This window comes from Photinus pyralis, unplaced genomic scaffold (genome assembly GCF_008802855.1).
Source record: "Photinus pyralis isolate 1611_PpyrPB1 unplaced genomic scaffold, Ppyr1.3 Ppyr1.4_LG6, whole genome shotgun sequence".
Classification (NCBI taxonomy): Eukaryota; Metazoa; Arthropoda; class Insecta; order Coleoptera; family Lampyridae; genus Photinus; species Photinus pyralis.
This window is the reverse complement of record NW_022170663.1, coordinates 24,611,707-24,631,636: the sequence shown is the minus strand read 5'-3', so window position 1 is coordinate 24,631,636 and position 19,930 is coordinate 24,611,707. Positions and strand designations below refer to the sequence as shown.

The window sequence follows — 19,930 nt, the reverse complement described above, 5'->3', positions numbered from 1 at the left end:
GTTGAGATAAACTTATGCGCTTGAATTTCCGTCGTCTGTCTGTCTGTCTGTCTGTTCCTTCGAGGTCTCGCCCGCTGAGCCACCTAAAAAGACTTCGGGTTTTCGCTAATTGATAGTTGATATTTGCTCGTTATTCATAATTTGGGTTTTGAAACATTTTAAAAATATTCCAAGGTCCTTTCGACATATACGGGAGTTGATTCTTATATTCCCAGACTGGGCTGTTAATCGACGTGATAGGAAATTACGCCGCTTGACCTCACATTCCAAAGAACAAAGGCCGAATTTCATTCCGAATTTTGGCTAAGTGTAATTAACCGTAATTAGTTGCATAGGTTACAGACAACAGCCTTCGATTAAGTCGAGATTGCATCCGTTAACTGCGCCCTTAAAAGCTTGAATTTTGACAGCGGTCTCGTATTTTTAAGTTACTTTTCACGTAATTGATTACAAAACTTGTAATTTTTTATGTAGATAATCGAATACGAAGGCCAGCCCGGAATTTCCTACGTTCCTCTCCGTATTTTGGGTAGTTTGTATAAGGTAAACGCTTAAGTTAGAGGGCAAAAGCCTTTGGTGGTTTACCGAAACGAAGGTTTAACCGAAAAGTTAAATCTTTCGCCGTTTGCATTTTTGCCATTAGTGTTTAACCGTATTTAAATCGTTTGCTTTCTGAATTTTGCATCTTTGCAAACTACGTTTTGTAAGTACCGTAATTTTGAGCTTTTCCGTAAATTTACTTTGCATTCATACCGTTTACCGTTTACATTAAGTTTACCGCACCGCAGCTATAACTTTTACTTTTTCTTGCGTAGTAATTCCTACCGGTCCGTTAATTGCAAGTAAGGTTTTTGCTATTTTCCGTTTCATTAATAATAAGGCGGGGATATTCCGCTTTCCTGCAATCGATTTCCCGTAGAAACCGCTACCGAATCCGATTATTTACTGTTTCCGTTTATCGAAATTGCTGTGCACTTTAAGTTTATCTTAGCATTCACCAGTAGCCGCCCACCGCTTGCCCTTTAGAATTCTTGGGACTGCCGTTCTGCATTCGAGTTAGCTTAGGAGCTTACCATTGCCGACCGCATTTTGCCCAGAACCAAGACAGACCGAAAACTTCTGGAGGACTGTTATAGTTGCTGAACGTTTTCGATAATACTTAACCCATGTGTGTGGGGTTATTTAATATGAATATTAGAATTTGAAATTCGAAAAGACACAATTCACCTAAACTACTCCTAGGTAGGTACGTAACATTAAAAAAGTCGGCACATGCGCAAGCCATCACATTTTTAAGACGGGCCAGAGATTGGGACTTGAGGAACATAAGGAGATCAACTCCTGTGACAAAAATACAAGCTTTTCAGAATTGCTACCCATAACATATAATGCAACCCTAAACAACATTCTGAAGATTCCACCATGACACTACTCCTTTAAACCGCTGTCCCGTTAAGAACCTCCTGAAATCCGTAGCTTTTGGGACCGTGTAAGCCTTGTAAATCCTAAAGACCGAGAAAACTAGCAAGCCTCAGAGGATTCGAAATACACGTCGGCAAATATCCTTTCACTTTAAACATGAAACCTCACTGAGATCTTTATCTCGCTGCAGATCCTAACCTTGAAAATCTTGGCTGCTCTGAAAACTGTGAAAATTGAGGGGACTCGGGAAATTCAGAAGACTACAAATTTGAAGATTTGGAAAACGCCGAGTCCCGGAATAGGCTAAATAACCTGAGGACCTCGAAAACCCTTTTTAGCTAAATTTGGTAAAACTGGTAAAACGGTATCTTTTCAACGCTCTATAATATATTCTGTGTTTAGAGCGTTGGGCTATAAATCTGGAGGTTGGATGTTCGAACCTGGGTTGAGGTGAATTTTTCATCTGTGGCAGAGATGGGAATTACCTTAGGCCAATTTCGAGCATTCTGTCGGCTACTCCGAATTAGGTTTTCCTGCAGTTTTCCTAATTCGTAAGGTAAATACCGAAGTGGTATAGAACAACTTAAGACCTTCTGCAGAGGCACCTCTAAAAAGCATTATGCGGGTCACTCTGTAATTGGGCGCAAGCCTGTTGAGGGCCCAGAACAAGAGAGGGATAATAAATAAATAAATAAATACCACAAACATGTAAATTTAGGAAATTTTGGAAACGGCAAGTGGCTTGAGCATTGTACCCGTATTATATTATTAAAGCAATACATTGAGAACCATATAATTACACGCTCGATACTCCCTTATAATTTCACCCCCAACAGCGTTGGAGCACGCTTTTCGTTGATACGGTCAAGACACTGTATCATATTTCTAATTAGCAGCTTCGAATTTTTCTGTACGAGCATTACCCCAAAATCCGATCTTTTTGCCTTTCCAGTACCTAGTGAGCAACGGCAGCGGATTTCTACTGTGCTAATTATACTATTTTTACTGTGTCCAAGATAATCATGTCTATCATGGGGATCTCTCAGAAACCATAGAAGAAAGACGATGGTTAGGTAAATTAGAGAAAATTTGCGCAATGAAACAGTTATTATCATGCTGTAAACTGTAAAGAAAACCATAACATTCCGATTACATCCGAAGATATATGCCAGAAAAACAGAAATTTGCCGATTTTCCAGCTACCATCATCAGATTTAAATATCAACAAATACCGTTCTGGAGATTGCGAACTACTTTTAGAAGCTGACATGTGTATTATGCATCGCGAGAATTGCAATTGAAAGGGAATGGAAAAACTAATCCTTTTTGAGTTGGCGAAGCAGCTGAAAAAATTCCTTCTCGACTTTTTTTAATGGGACTTCTGATTAGTTGTAAATCCACTACTAAATCTTTAAATACCGGTGAATGGGATAACAACAACGACAGGTCACATAAATTCCATAATAATAAAGAAAACAAATTGGGGAAGAAGTTGTTGGCGGGATAGCGAAAGAAGGAAGCAAGGTGAAAGAAACATCTAGGAAGAGAGAAGGAAGGTGGCTAAAAATAGAACTTTGTATACATCATACATAAAATAGGTCAAACCTCATTTTATACCTTAATTACAATATGCAAACAATCTCGTGCATTTCCCAAAATAACTCTCTGGTCGCTTTTATGCGCACACGTTGCGCTTTTTTTTCGAAATTTGTCTATTTTCCTACATGTCTCTACACTAAAATATCCTATTTAAGTACTCTTGTAATCTCATTAAAGTGACTATGAAATTTTATAGTTTTTAAATTAGTCAGCTGCACCATTCGAGAGACATAAATTCTTACTTTACGATAGGGAGAAAAGTCCAAACTAATTTTGAAAAAAGAAAAAAAACAATAATATATTATATTTCGTCTTTAACGGGATGATTAATTCGAAATCGTTCCAGTGCGCACGATGCATACAGATTTATGTAAAGGTAAATGTTTACATTCGTCATATTTACAGGAGATGTTAAGGATTTGCAGCCGTGAAACGTAAACATCCATTAAATCGGTTGCCTCTCCATTCATCAGATTCAAGGGCGCGCATGGGGCGACGTTACAGATGATCGTCAAAATGATAATCGTGATGCCACAAAGTAGATGTATTCAGATTCGTTTTGCCTATTTTTTCATCGAGAAGGTCATTCGGGGAGTCATTCATTCATATCATTCATGCTTTCAAGGTGTTCATTCTTTTTCTTTATTATGTAAATGGTCCACAGAGTTGCAACTTTGAGCGGAATATAACAATTAATAACTAAATCAGGTCAAATTTTGAATGCTTAACCACCAAGTAGATTGCGTTAGGCTTTCCACAGGGCTCTAGTACCACGCACTTGCTATTCTTGGAGAATATTATGCAGGCGATTCCGGATGCTACTACTCTAGGAGCGAATATGCCTGAGAGTCATTGTGGCTGGGGGTTCAGCATAAACTGTGCAATTTTTTTTCCATTTCTACCAATCACAACCAATTACAACAAGATACGAAGAATCGCATACGATTTTCAGTAGGGAAAAGTTTTTCCACTCGTATTCGGAAACTAGACTTTTGATCCGGCTCATATTCAAGAACACTGATCCTTGAACTCGTAGAAATCGATTGGCGAAGGTTTGATATCGCTATCTCTTTTCGTTCTTGAGTTAGAAGAGGAACAGGCAGACGGATAGACAGACAGACAGACAGACAACATCATATATGGAGAATTATTTTCTTTCGAAAAAGCAGTTTAGTTGAAGGGGACATTTTTTGGATTTTATCACAGGATTGGAAGAGAACTAGCATTCAATCCATAGCAAATATACCGAAGGTGCGGTTTTTTTAAATGATAATCCGAGGAATAATCCTTTGGAAGTAGAGGATGGGATGGAAGACGAAATTTTCGAAAGTCACACTTACAGGCTTCAATATTCCTAGGGTAAGTCCACTCGAGTTGAGACTTTTTGGGATCGAAGTGAATTTTGTTGTTCTTAATCTTGATTGTTTGGGGTCCAGCTTTTCCGAACGTACATTTCTCATTGAAGATACCTACATTGGATATGTCATCACTACTTAAAGAAAAACGGCTAAAGTTGAGAATTATTTCCAAAAAATGGCGATAATAGATAATAGAGTAATAGAATAAATTTGTTATTGAATATTCGAACAAAAGACAATTTTGCACAAATTTACTTACCACATTAAACCTCTATTCTCATATTCTGCCTACGTTTGTGCCGAACTCGTATTCGGTTCGCTTGACATAAAAATAGAGTGATTATTAAACCTTCAAGCAAAAGTGAAAGTTTTCAAACTAGGGCCGAGAGAACCGAAGGCGGGTTCGGCACAAACCTAGGCAGAGTAGAGGTCTGATAGGGTGAATACATTTGTAAAGAAATTGCCCTTACATCACTGAACAATAAAAAAATTTGTTGTTATTAATTTTTCGCATAGTGTTTCAGAAACTTACTCACCATGTTAGACATTCTGCCTAGGTTTGTGGTTTATTAAACTTTGAAGCAAAAGTGAGTTTCAAAACCAGTGCCGAGCTTCGGCTCGCTGGGCATTAAAATCGAGTGGATATTATTATTTCGAACAAAAGTGAGAGTTTTAAGACAAACCTAGGCATAGTAGAGGTCTGATGGGGTGAGTCAATTTGTGCAGAAATTGCCTTTGGATCACTAAGCAATAAAATAAATTTGGTATTGATTTTGCGATTAGTGTTTCACAAATTCACTCAACACATTAGACTACTACTCTGCCTAGGTTTGTGGTAAACTCGCCTGCGACTCGCTGGGCATTAAAATAGAGTGGTTATTAAAGTTTCAAGCAAAAGTGACAGTTCTAAAACCAGTGCCGAGTGAATCGAAAGCGAGTTCGGCACAAACCTAGGCAGAGTAAAGGTCTGATGGAGTGAGTACATTTGTGCATAAATTATCCTTGGATCGCTAAACAGTAACAAATTTTGTATTGACTTTTGAAATAGTTTTGCACAAATTGATTCACCACATCAGACCGCTACTCTGCCTAGGTTTGTGTGGAACTCGCCTTCCGGTCTCTCGGCATTAAAATAGAGTGGTTTTTAAACTTTCATGCAAAAGTTCAAGTTGCAAAACCAGTGCCGAGTGAACCGAAGGCGCGTCCGGCACAAACCTAGGCAGAGTAGAGATCTGATGGGGTGAGTACTTTCGTGCAGAAATTGTCCTTGGATCGCTAAGCACTAAAATAAAGTTTTTATTGACTTCGAATAGTAGTCCAAATGATCTGCCATTCTTATTAAAAATGGGACGAGGAGCACGATATAAAATGAAGTTTAGAACAGAACACAATACTGTTTCCATGGAAATGACGGGAGAACCTAAACTTGTTTTGTAATCATTTTAGCGCATTTGTTTAAGAGTTAAAAAAAATGTGCTATTGTTTGCGTTTTGTCCGTCCGTCGGTTCGTCCTGGCCCACTCCTGCCGTCTTGAACTACTTGTAGCGGAATGGTTCTAGAGTCCTGTATTTTTTTTGCAATAGGTAGCCTATACCTTGAAGGTGTGCCAGACGGCTATCAAATTTCGCTGTTTTAAGCCCCCCCCCCCTCCACGTATTTATTTCGTAAAATGCTATTTTTGAAAGTAGAACCTGCATAACTTTTACCTACGATAACCAATTATTCTCAAACTTTGCATACGCCTGTCTTTGGTGGTGCCAAGTAAAGCTTGAGGGGGGGGGGGGGGGTTAACACACGTTATACCCTTCACGGTACTCTAATAAAACGTCTCATTGAAATAAATTGGTTAGTACAAACCATAACTTTCTCGCGCGCCTTTTTTTCGAGATTGTCAGTGGGTGACTATATCCATTGGCGATGTCAAAATTGTAAGAGCGAATATCTCGAAAACGGTTTATCGGGGGAAAGTACTCTCAAAGGTAAAATGAATCGACCGAACGAGACATATGAATTGGTGATGTCAAAGCTTTCAGTGCAAATATCTGCAGAATGGAGTGTCGGAGGATTTTGAATTAAGCCAGGATGTGTAAAGAGCCTCCTCCCCATTAATCATCTACCAACCCAACCATTTACCAAGCTATTTGGGTTTAAAAGAAAGCGATTTATCTGAGCAAGAGTTGTGCACAATTTATACGACGATAAAGGGAAACTGACCATCTCGTGAAAGTTAAAAATCATCCCTTTATCTAACCATTATCACTTTTGAGTAAGGGCGTTTATATACTCTCTCGCTCTATATGAAGGTGTGAAAGTGTAGAGCTCAAGAGTAAATAATGCCTTTGCTCACTTGTGCTAAAAATAACTATTATGCATTATTGCTAACTTCACATGAAATATACAAAATCTATTGCTGACTGAACTTGCAACCGGATATATTTTAAATTCGAGTTGTGAAAAACCATAGTACCTCAAACACTAGAAGTTGGAACGTGGAAAACCTAAAAAAAAGGCCAAGTTCTCGTGAAGTTAGCATATTATTATTTTCAGAATTGATACGTGACCTTGTTGAATCTCAAACAATGATCACTTTTTTGAGCTCATTCAGAGCTCTACAATTTCAATTCCATTTTCCTAATCCATAATTCACTTACGAAATGTCAAGTTATTGTAAAAAACAATACATGAATTTGTTTAAAATAGTACCAGCCAGTGCAGGTGAAAATTAAATCATGGGAGAGAACAACTGGTGAGAGATTAAATCGGTCAACATTCTTTAACTGCCATATAATTTGGGAGACGAGCGAACAGCAGGAAATTATGTTTTAAGTAACGATTGACGTCAAAAGGTAGCTTCTCCAAATTTAATTAATTCGAAAGGAAATTGAAATTATCTCACCAAACCACAAAAACCAGACAACAATGGCCTAAAAGTGGATTGCGAAACGAGGAATGCAAATTATAATGTAGATAGATACACTTTTAATTAAACACATTTTTTCCTCTCCTCATAAAACAGTAGGCTAATGATGATTGATAAAAAAAAGGTAAAATACGAGAGTGCGGTAATGAAGATGAATGCATGTAAATTGTCCCCAACGTGCGTAAAGTCGCGCATTTCGCAGGCGGCGCTCTCGTGGAAATAGAATTTCCGAAATTGATTCGAGTTTAAAAAGTTTTCGGAACAATCTCTAGTTTATTTTCTAAGAAAAACGTCTGCCGCAGTAGCGGGCTGATACACTTGGCGAGGTGTACCCGATCTGATTACTAATGAACTTTTGGCTTTTGTTATTTCTATGTACAACCCTCGCTTTTTGCAAACGTGCAAATCCCGGCCTGCGGAATCGATAGAACGAAACTTAAAATTCGGCAAAAGTGAATACGATTTTCGGAAGTCTTAAACGAAGGAAGAGGAAGACAAAAGCGAAATGGAAAAAGGCCTGAGGGGTTTGGAAACGGCCAGCCAGACGGTGTATAATATCAGCTCCGGGAGTCGATAGTGGTGCAGACAAAGACCCTACGCAATCGTCTGATCAATACTTACGCAGAGAGTGCGTGCGCTCCAGACTGATGATCCCGACCATACCCATTCATAAATAAAAATCTATTAATCTTCCAGTCGGGGATGATCTCTCGCACTTACGTCAAAAAGACAAACATCGACGGGCGAGGAATTCGCGAAACGCTAATTACAAATCGCGCTACTTATTTTCAGCTTCATTCTTTAGGAAGTGAAGGTGTTATTTTAGAAGCAAAGTTACTGAAATAGTCTCCTAAATATTTACGTAAAAAAAAGTTTAATGAATATGATGTTGGATACATTTTAACATCGGCGCCACATTCACGTACACATTCCGCCGAAATTATTCAATTCAAAAGGCGTGGGTGTACGGTTGGTTGCGTATATCGAGGTTTAATTCACTACTTTCCAAACAGTAACAGAGGCAAATATTTATCTTGCTCCAAATATTTTGGCAAAATTTAATTCTAACATTCCGCGGCAGTTTGTAATCAACATTTACCTTCAACAATCCCAAGGAATTTTCGGTAGTGATTATAATATGATCACCCAAGCGTTATTAAATAGGGTCGAAAGTAATTAAAAAGAAAAAAACGTTTTCAGATGAAGTACTTACACTTTTCCTAATTATTTTTTTTCCCAAATTTTGCCCATCCAATTATACACTTTGAGTGGATATAGTTATGCATAAGTTGACTCGAAAATTGCTCCATTAAATTACAATGAGAGAAAATTCCCAAACTTCGCGATAAATTGGCTCAAAGCTAGGCTCAAAGGCATACATAAAAAAAATAAGTTTAGTACACAGTAGCTTATAGACAACTACTATTAATTAGACAAACAGACTCAAATCATGAGAAACAATGTCGTAAAATCCAGTTTTGTAGGCAACACATCATACAATGTCGATTATTACGGGACGTTTCTATGCAATCTAGCTAAACATTACATAAAATGTACGTAACTTCATCGTCTGGAGTACACTTTCTATATGTCCAATAAATAAATTCTTTTTGTATCCCTTTACTAACAGCAACTTCCAGTTCCTAATTAGAAGTAAATTTTGGCCTCGTAAGTGTTTTATCAACTTGGGGAAAAGATAGTAGATAGTGCGGAATAGTTTATTCCTGGAAGCCACATTCATCGATACCTTCTCGAATTTGAGGTGTAGGGGTAAAAATTCTTTTTTGTCGAATGGCTCCTTTTCATGAACTCCCTTCACAATCCTAGAAAACGAGTCCACCTCCAATTTTCCCGTTGAATGAACACTGCATTTTCACTTGTTTTGGTAGGGATCCTTTACGCTACCACTGTAGCGATTCTTCATTCGTTGGAGGATTCCAGTGAAATAGCCAGGTTTCCTGGCGAGTGACAATTTTTGAAAGAATATCGACATTTTGTTTTAAAGCAAATTTCTGATGTGCCAAGTTTTTGTTTTGGCGTGAGGAGCCTGGGGATTCATCTCGCGGATACTTTATTCATCGCCAAATCTTCGTGTAAGATGTTCAAAATTGTTACCTGCGTTTCCATGCAATAACTGAAACTTTCACTTTCTCATCACCACCTTTTCAATTTTTGTTATTGTCTCCTGGCTCTTGGCTCAAGAAGCTTACCAGGCTGGAATTCCAGAATTGCATGTGGTGAACCTTCTCACTTTATCCGACAATCTTGTGTTTGTGGATCATCTTAGAGCATGTACCCCTCCCATAAATTGTTTAATGCCTCTGTCTTTTACACGACCCATTTTTCAACATTCAAAGCACAGCGCGAGTTTGATTTTGTAATTCGTTTGTAGATCAATTGAAACCGAATTTGTAAGGGTGGTTCAAATTCGTGGCTCACCATTTGGATCTCCATACCGGTGAGAAATACAGTGGTGGTTAAATGGGAGCCAAGTTGCACCTATTTATGACTACAAAAAAACGGTTTTAAAATTTTTTTTATCTTTGAAAATAACAAAGATACCTAACCCCGAAAAAATGTCAAATTTCGTTTTCATTTTCCCTAAATTAAACGGTCGGATATGGACGGTTCCCGTTAGCAGCTTCTTGCCGCTTTTTTTAGAGAATCTGATATAATGTCGATAATACTCTAAATGTAAAAGCGACAAGCTACTGCTTTCTTATTTCTTACAGGCGCCATATTGGATCATTACGGAATGAGATAGAAGACAAAAAAGAAACATAAAGACGTGTCACCTCTATACTTTTACCTAAATTTACAAGAAAAATTTCAAAACCAAATGTTTTACATTTATTTAATCAACATGGCTATGATGCATTCAAATGAGTTTCTTTTTTTCCCATCTATCTCACTCCGCAAAAATCCAGCGATAGCAGATCCAGATCCTCCGAAAAAAGTGCCCATAGAAGGTGCTAACAGGAACCGTCCTTTTTTTAAACTAAGGAAAATAAATGCGAAATTTGACATTTTCAGTTTTTCGGTTGTCCGAGTTTCAAAGATTTTTTCAAAAATTTCGAATGTGTTTTTTTTAGTCGCAAAAACGGGGAACTTTTGCCCCATTTAACTTACACTGTATCTCACCGTTACAAAGATCCCAAACGACGAATTTCAATCACCATCTACAATCTACATACTTAAATAATTTTTAGGGCATTTTCAGTTTAAAAAATTTAGCAATTGTATGCGCTTTGTTCGCCCCTCCGCTTGTCCTCCGGAGTTACTTCGGCGATTTTGAAATGCTTTTAGAATAGTTATTATACTTAGATGTTCCCGGCCATTCTCAAATTGTGGAGTCGTAAGAGGCCTCCCCCCTCCTCCACTAATTATTTCCTTAGATGGCGTTTTGGCAAGTAAAACGTATGCCCTCAGTGGTGCCAAATAAAAAACTGCAGTATTTTGATTTGCGCGGAGGAGGGTGAGGGCTCCATTCTTCATGGTACATACTGTAATATAAGATCTCGACTCAAGGAGAGGAAATATTTTTTTTAGTTTCGAATCTGTACAGAAACTATTAATTTAATTAATAACAAACAGTTAATAGTATCAGTATCACATCCAAATTTTTATACTATATTATATTATTTTGTAGAGTTCGCTCCCTCTCTCCCCCTGCGTTCGCCGTTGTCTCGAATGCTCTTAATATCTATCGGAAGCGATTGTTCGCAATTCCTGAGTGTCCGACGATAATAATCGATCATCGATAATCAGATAAAATATGTTCAATTTTGCACTTCGTTATTTTAAATTGAATGCCTTCATTTTTATTAACTTTTAGAGCAACCCACGAACGTGAAGTCTGTCTGTGTGTCGTTTCGCGCTATACCTCAGTCCCTACACCTCGTATCGATTTCGGGTTTCGCTATGTGAAAGTTTATGAGTTCCAGATGTGCAACTTTCAAAAATTAACTTTGTCGTACATCACGTTGTTGCTCAAAATTGATTGGTTAAAATCGTTATTTTGAATGATCCCCAAGAAGTGATCTATATGCATTTTTGGTAACCAAAATATTGTTAAGCAAAACTACGTCATGTGGGCGGTTTTATTGGTATCAGCACCTATACTAACAATGCGTCACTCTGTATAATGTAAATGTTAATTTTTTGTAAGTTTAAATGTGGTCGCTAATTTAGATTAACCACAATTACGATCATATCATTTGAATTTTAGGTCAATATTCGTCTTATTTTGAGTCTGGTCAAGTTAATAAAGTTGACCATTAGTTTTAGAACACCCTGCAGAAGGGCGATCAAATTTAAATCATTGTCACGCAACATCAAGTCGGTATTGTTGATTTTAGAAGACTTTTTGACATTCAAGCCAACGGAGTCATACATACATGGCTCAAAAGAAAAGTAGTGAAATGTCAAACATTTTGAAGAGTCTTGAATAACTTTTGATGCGGGGTATAGGGAAATGTGGTATCAAATGACGTAGATTTTCATGTAGATTTCGAAAATACAATAAAATGCAGGATGTTCTATTTAAAATAAACCCATAGAGAGCGTTTAAAAAATCGGCAGAGCACCTCGGTGTGACCCCACGGAGTCATTGGATTTGACCCATTTTCAACAGGCTTATTACATGTGGCATATAAGTCAACTGTGCAGAGTTTGAACCAAATCGGTCCAAGCGTTTGATAGTTATCGTGTTCACGGACAGACGGACACCATCGACTCCCCTATAAAGCTTGTATCGCTTTGCTCTGCCGCTTAATAAGAAAGTTGCTACCGACATCCGGTAGAACCGGAAGTGAAACGATCATGATAATATTTTCGATAGATCATAAAAAACTAGGTTGGTATGCAAATTTTCAGGTTATTAATGAAAGCCTGAATATTTTTAGGTAACGGTTTGCATGAAACAGCCTGTATCCGTCGTAGGCATTTTGCAAAATCCGTCCTTTTAATAAAATGCCTAGTCATTTCGTGAAAAGCTGACAATTTGACGTGTGGGGTTGTTTCTCTTCCCCTTATAGATCGATAAGGGATACCATTTATCGCTCTCTAAGGGAAAGGGAACACAATCGCTTAAGCCCTAGAAAGTACACTGTGCCGCAGTTTGCCCGCGTTGAATAAACTGCCTAGGCATTTTTATGAAATGACGGATTTTACAAAATGCCTACTTCCGGTTATACCGCCCTTCGTTATTGCAAACGGGATGCTAATCATTTTTAGCGCATTTTTTTGTCCGTCCGTCCGAATCCACTTCTTGCGTGATGAACTTTTAGAGGAATTTTTTGTAATAGCTAGCCTATACTTTGAAGGTGTGCCAGACGGGGGTTTTATAGTAGATGTATTTATTTGACTTTTACTTAACCCAGGATAAAAGATATAAAACCTGGAATCAAAGTTTAAGTAATAATTTTGACAATATACTGACGCTTGCAACTGTCCAATTTTTCTTAAAAATCGAATTATACTACTAGCTTTTCGGATATGAACCATACAATAAAAAATACGTACAATTACACGTAGAATTCAAAAATGCATTCAAATACAGGGGGTTCCATTTAAAAAAATGTACCATTTGGGCGCCCTACTTTGTGGACGCACCCTGTATAATTCCAAATATTTTTAAAATGAGGAGAATATTCAACCATATCATAATACAAAAGCACTCTATCGAAAAATCTTATCTTCAAGGCATTAAGTTACTCCGCGCAATCGTTGTACCCTGTACACTGTACAGGATGGTTCAAATTCGTGGCTTACTATTGGGACTTCAGTAACGGCGAGAGATACAGTGCAGGTTAAATGGGGACAAAGCCCTTTTTTTGTGACTAAAAAAACGCATTGAAATTTTTGAACCGTCTTTGAAAATAAAAGGATAAAGACATCCACCTCGTTCTAAGAACGACCCACTTGGGTTAAGATTCGAAGGGAATGTAAATAATTTCAATGTAAGTCATATTGTCCACTTGTTTGTCAATTTTTTTTAATGGAGGCGCCCGCCATATTAATGTATCCGTTCAATTTTAAATTCTGGACGTGTTCAGTAGAACAATTTTGGATCCTCTGAATAACTGCGATTGCGTCCGAAATATTTGGTCTAACAAATAAAATTACTGAACCAATTTCTATCTTTAGCCTATACACAAGTGCACCAAAGTAATGTGTATTACTTTGCACACGAACGAACGAATGAAAAGCTAGTAATTTTTGAAGATTGCCCCACAAAGTGCCCGAATTTATGAAATTTCATTTGGGGCCAGGTTTTTCAAAATTTGTGAGCCGACTCTCCTTTGGTTGGGAATATTTTAAAATGAAGTAATTAATTAAAGATTTGAGCATCCGGACAACCCGTGCATTCACTCATTCACTGACTGCATCTCCACGTCTTTTGCATTTTGAAAAAACGAATGCCATAAGAAAGGGGAGGGAGACAGAATATATTATATTTTACGACTCTTTTTCTTCACGCCACGAAGTTGAGGTGACTACAAAAATGCGACTTCAAATGACATGGGGCATCACTGAAATCAGAGTTCTAGAAACTGAGGAGGCAGAAAAACAGAATTCCTTGTGCAACTACCATTTCATATTAACTTGGTAATCTACCCTCGCTGCAGTAGGGTGGCCGAAGCAAGAAGAATCGACTGCAGCAACCACATTAACTTGCGAGACCCCTTACTCTATAGACTATAACAGTATATCAAGTTTATTGCCCAAACACCCCTAGACAGTACTTTTATACATTTGTATTGAAGAATGAAGGATATAGGCCTAATGTCAAAATAGCAAAGCGATTTCACAAACGATAACTAGGGTTAGTGATTATTTGGCCATTTAATATTTTTAACTGTAAACCTGGTTTGTGAATCAGCCGACACACTTGTGCGTACATTTTGCCAAGTGGACTATTAACTTTGGAGATTCTGTCCCACAGGAAAACTTGTAACCATCATTGAGTACCAAAAGAAATAGGAAGTAATGGCTTCCATTCTCATCGTTATAGCATTAAACATATGATCGTGACTCATGAGATAACCTTGTACTTGGGACGTGCAATAAATGTTTGTGAAAGGGATATTTTTTCATTTAAAGACGATGACACGACGAATGTAACACCTGCTAAACTACAACACATGTAATCAGCAACCTTGAAAATAACGCCTATTCACACAACTTTTGCTATTCGAATATTCGATGACAATTAAGACGAATTGTACTTCTTCATCGGAACGCGAGCATATTTTGATTTCGTTATTAAAGAAGACCACGCTGGCCAACAAAAGTTTAGAAATAATGGGAGGAAGGTACATCCCTAGCGATGATGTGAGCATACATCCTTCGATCGAGATTTTGAAGATCTGGAGATGACCATCATGTTGGAGATCTACAGCTGAAATCTTGTTAAGCGGCCGTCATTTTGTTTAGGGTAGGTATTTGTGACAGAAATCATTGTTTGATATTTCCATCCCCAAAGAGTGAGATTGAGTCAAAGAAAGAAGTAGGTATAACAAAAAATTGCAATTTAATAGTGAAAATGTGTTCTAGCAAAATGATTGTGGTTATATGCTAATTTTTCTCCGACCTTCTGGTAGACACCATTTCCAATATTTTGAGAATAGAAGACCAACGAAATCTATAAATGAAGCTCAACATCGGTGAATATATTGTAACGTAAGGGTTTCGAAAAATCTTGCTCACTCCCCGACGATGACCGATCAGGATACATCGTATTCTTGAAAACGACCAGGATTAATCTTGTTTTTTACAGAAAATGGGCGTCACGCACAAAATGGAGAAGAAATCAAAGGCGTATGAAGTTCCTATATTTAGTACCTATATAAGCACACAAAGTGAATCCAGTTTATGATCGATACAATGTAAGAGAAACGGAAAATTTCGGCACAGTCTATCACACTTACACCAGCAGTCTTATGGAGTTTTCATACGAAACTCACGATCGCGCTCAAAACATAGCAAACCGGGAAGAAACATACATTTTCTCGTCTAAAGTGGGTACCGTGAAAGGGAATGCGGTAGCCTTCGACAAGATCTTATTGATGGTTGAGTCGAAAATGGCTAATAGAATACTGATCTGTCACACAAAAATGCGCTGAAGTTCCTTCGATCTCACACGAGGACTTTGATCATTTTTTAACAATAATAACATATGCCCATTTAAATATGAGCATGTTCTATGATTTTTTGGGAAGTGCTTACTGATGAATGAATGGAAAATGCTCTATGTTACTCGTCTTAAGGCGAAAACCTGTTTACGATGATTTGTGCTCAAATTTCACACAAAACTGAACTTTTCCACAATATGAAAGCGAATTCTAATCTCCATTTATAGATACCTATGCACTGTTTGCATAGCAATAAGGAGCAACTTAAAATAAATACAAAAAAACTAATATTACAAGATTCATCTGCCATTCGAAGAATGAAATGTTAAGTTCTCTACTTTACCCTGCCAACTGAACTCCTCGAAATCGCTCATTAAATCACCAGTGGAGCTAAACTAGCTGTCTCGATCTCCAAAATTATGTTCAGCTGACAGTTACAGAAGTAATTTGTGTTTAGGATTTAAGTTAAGGTAATGATACTTAAAATTGCGTAAAAAAAGCGGAAGATCAGGTTGGTTTAAAAGGCATATACTTAGTCCAAGCTCAATAGCTCTAAAATAATTTATTTTCAAATAAAATTAGTTACAGGGGAAAAATCGGGTTTTTCGGGCAGGTGAAATGATTAGAGATTGTGAAAAAATAATTAAAACAGCTGAATTTTTCCGCGGGTGAAATTACGGGGATTGAGAGTGGTGTTTTGCAAATTGCGGCAAAACTTATTTAGACGAAAATGTTCAATGCGTTGTAAAGATTAAAAAAATGAGCAACTGTTTTATCTGCACTATTTTCATATAACCTCCAATTTTCCTATAATAACCGGAAAAACTGTTTTTTTCGTTTTTTATTCTTATTTTTGTGAAAAAAAATCGTAGGGGTTTGAAATTTGGAGGAAACATAGCTTGTTTTATGATAAAAAAGGAGCTAATTTGTTGGGCCCGTAAAGTTGAACCATTTCCAAGATCTCACGATTTCTGAAAAAAAAAACACCTATTTTCAAGGGGATGAAAAATCTATTTTTTTTCATCGTACAGAGGTGCGCGGAGTAGCAAAATTTTCGACAAAAAGGTTTTTCCGGTTTTTCTAGGAAAATTGGAGGTTATGTGTAAATAGTGCAGATACAAAAGTTGTTCATTTTTTTATTCTCTATACCTTTTATATTGAACATTTTCGCCTAAAATGAATAGTTTTGCCACAAATTGCAAAATACCAGTTTCCACCCCTTTCATCCCCCGTGATTTCAGCCGCGGAAAAATTCAGCTGTTTTAATTATTTTTCCCCAATTTCTAATCATTTCACCAGCATGAAAAACCCGGTTTGAACGGGTAACTAATTTAAGAAGAAGAAGAAAAAGAAAAATAAATAATAATAAATAACATGTTCTGGAATTTCCAAGTATAATCAATTTATTTATATCTTGTTTATTAATTATGTTACAATACCAACAGTACTTTGACTTTTACAAAGCAAATGAAACAGACCCATTTTTCATAATTTGCTTAAAAAAGGCTTTCATATAATTTCAAATAATAGCGACATGTCATAAAAATATAAATAAATTTGAGATTTAAGGATGATCAAAATATTAGCAAAACATACAGTAACGAATATTCTAAAAATCCCGATAGACATCGAGGCGCCATAAAATAATAAAAATTCACATTAATTAATATGACAGCCAGACCTTTATTTGTTTTAAGAAGTTATTTTGGTTTCATAAAATTAGGAACCCTTCAGAATAGATTTTGTTATTTAAAAGTAGACAGGGAAAATAATACATGAAATCCCTACTTCTTAACAAATATTACTGTATATGAAAGTGCGGGAAGCAGTAATAAATCATAAAGTTAGCAACGTGCAGTCGCGCATGCGCACATATGATTTTTAATATATGCCATATGTTTACCTTTACTAGAAGGCATCTGTGGTTAAAATTTCAACTAAACATATTAATTAATTTATTTATTTATTATCTCTCTCTAATATGATAAATAAATCGTCAATTAATGTGCCCTTGCGCAGACTGCGCAATGCTATCTTTCTTACTTTTGGAGATATTTTGTAGAAATTTTTACCACAGATGCTTCTAGGAAAGACAAGCACATCGCATATTGTAAAAATCAGATGTGTCAACTTTCTTATTTGTAGAAATATTTTTTAACCAAGGATTCTTCTAGTAAAGGCAAACATATCGCATATTTTAAACATCAGATGTGCGCATGCGCATACTACACAATGCTAAGTTTCCTATTTACAAGAATATTTAGTCCTTAACTTATTAACGAGCTCCTAGCGAGTTCATGGTTTTGGACTTTCTGTCCGTCCGTCCGTGGACAAGATAACTCCCGAACGGTTTCGAATTTTCCAATTCTGTTTTCAGTATTTTGTTTATCATCACTCAAGGAAGAACTGATTAGTTCAGTGACCCAGGAGCTCGTTTGCTACATTTGTTACTAGTTTATTTTCCTCTGTACACATAAATAGTTCGTTACCATGACCTTTCGGGAAGTACTGATCAATTCATGGAAAATGCGCTGTAGGCCTTAAGGCGAAAATCTTTTTTTCATTGTTAACGCATTTTTTAAGAAAAAAAAAGGTGGTATTGTTTGCGTTTTGTCCGTCACACTTCTGCGGTTTTGAAGTACTTTTAGGGGAATGATCCTAGAGTCCTGGAATTTTTTGCAGTAGGTAGCCTATACCTTCAAGGAGTGCCAGATGGGCATCAAATTTCGCTGTCTCAAGGGAGAGCCTCCCCATGAATGATTTCCTGAGATGCGGTTTTTGAATGTAAAACGTTATGTAAGGGTTTTTCGGTGGGCACGCGGGTAGCTGCAGTCGTGCCCCAGGGTCTCTAAATAAAACTTATTTATACACCAGTTTTCTTTTATTTGGGACACCGTGTATCTACACCACAGCATACAGAGATAGTATTTGGTTGGTATCCCTGGGTTTGTTGTCGATACGGTAGTATTCTGCTCTGCCGTGGCCTCGGGTTTTCGGTAAAAATGGGCAATGGTGGCGATCTCAGGTGTCGAGATGTCGGAGCTGATCGCCTCGGCTCAGCTGTACTCTAATTTGGCCGGTAGCTGTAAGTTTATCGATTAGCGGGTTTTTATCCGGGAGTTGGTAAGCTATCGATTAATCAGGGTGCGAAGGATTGGTACCGCCGGGTTCTATTTCAGGTGAATGACACCAGCACTTCCGAATACTCGGCCCGTCAGTGCGGTATGGTACTTATGCTAGAGGTGGTACACAGGATGTGACACGGCCACTACCCCCGTACACCACGCTCTAGGTTGAAGCAGAATCAACGGTCGCAAACTGGAGGAATGCAGGTCGAAGGCCCCACAGTTCCCAGTTCCCGTACTTTGACTCGCCTCGTATCTAAGGGACTGGTGATAGTATGGTAACGAAAAGCAAGATGTGACACGGCCACTACCTCCGCTTAACGTTCACAACCTTACGACTAAATCAAGCAAGCGGGAGCTGGCTACATGCGGGTCACAGGCCCCACAGGTATCGAACTTCCGGGTGTTTGAGGGTTCGTCTTTCAAGGACTGGATGATTTCTAATGAATGGCGAGGTTAAGGGTGCAGGGACAGGTGGGTTAAGGATATAAGCGGAACGGAAACGGTATCGAATGCAAACGGGAAATCGGATGAATGATTATCAGTTTCAGGTCTGGATTCAGGTTTTCGGTCATCAAATGACAGGATAGAAGTGTCTTCTAAAATCAAGGGATCCTCCTTTTATACAGCCATGATTAGGACTACGACTAGGAAGTGGAAATGACACTTGGTTAGGTTATCATTTATGATTAGTTAGCGACATCTATTGATGTCAATGTAGTGCATTTGTAAAGGAGCGTTTACACGCTCCATAAATAAAGGCACGGGTACATTGTTACCTTACAACGTGCATAACTTACTGGTTATAACATTTTTTTAAAGGGGGGGGTGAACACACGTTCTACCCTTCATGGTATTCTAATGAAAAATCTCACCGAAATTAATTGGTTTGTACAAACAACAACTTTTCTGCGTGACTCCTTTTCGAAATCAGGAGGTGGTCAGGGGGTGGAGGGATGGGGTAGAAATTAATTTTATCTTTTATGGTATTCCAATTAAAGGTCTCAACAAAAGAAACTGTTTTCTATCAATTACCGCCCTACTTTCCAAACTCCTTATCAAAAGAGGTGTTGGGGGGGACTGGTTTTATCCTTCATGGTAGTCTAATGAAAGGTCTCAAGGAAAGGAATTAATTTCTACCATAACCTCCCCCTCGACTCCTTATCGTGATCGAGTACAAATAATTCCTCATTTCGGAGAATTTTTAAAGGCTTCATTCTTCTTGCCTTATAAAGCGTAGATTTTGAAAGTATGCCAGGCAACCTATGTTTATGCGTAAAGAGATTGAACAATATTAAGTAAGTACCGTACCGACAGTATCTGCGACTTTGCTTTCACCTAACGATCACAACCGAGTACGGTACAATCGCG

The 19,930-nt window shown here is 37.7% G+C and overlaps 1 protein-coding gene and 1 long non-coding RNA gene across 4 annotated transcripts in view; one reads left to right on the top strand and one right to left on the bottom strand.

Annotated features, from left to right (window-relative positions):
- Positions 1-19,930, bottom strand: part of LOC116173479 — a 160,538-nt gene that overhangs the window by 8,032 nt on the left and 132,576 nt on the right. The window lies entirely within an intron of this gene.
- LOC116173481 lies at positions 18,451-19,320 on the top strand. 2 transcript variants are annotated; one of them, XR_004145944.1, is made up of 3 exons: positions 18,451-18,557; positions 18,614-19,064; positions 19,111-19,320. It is a non-coding gene; the product is annotated as an uncharacterized LOC116173481 (long non-coding RNA). The 2 variants fall into 2 exon arrangements; XR_004145945.1 differs by having other exon boundaries at positions 18,614-19,033; positions 19,105-19,178.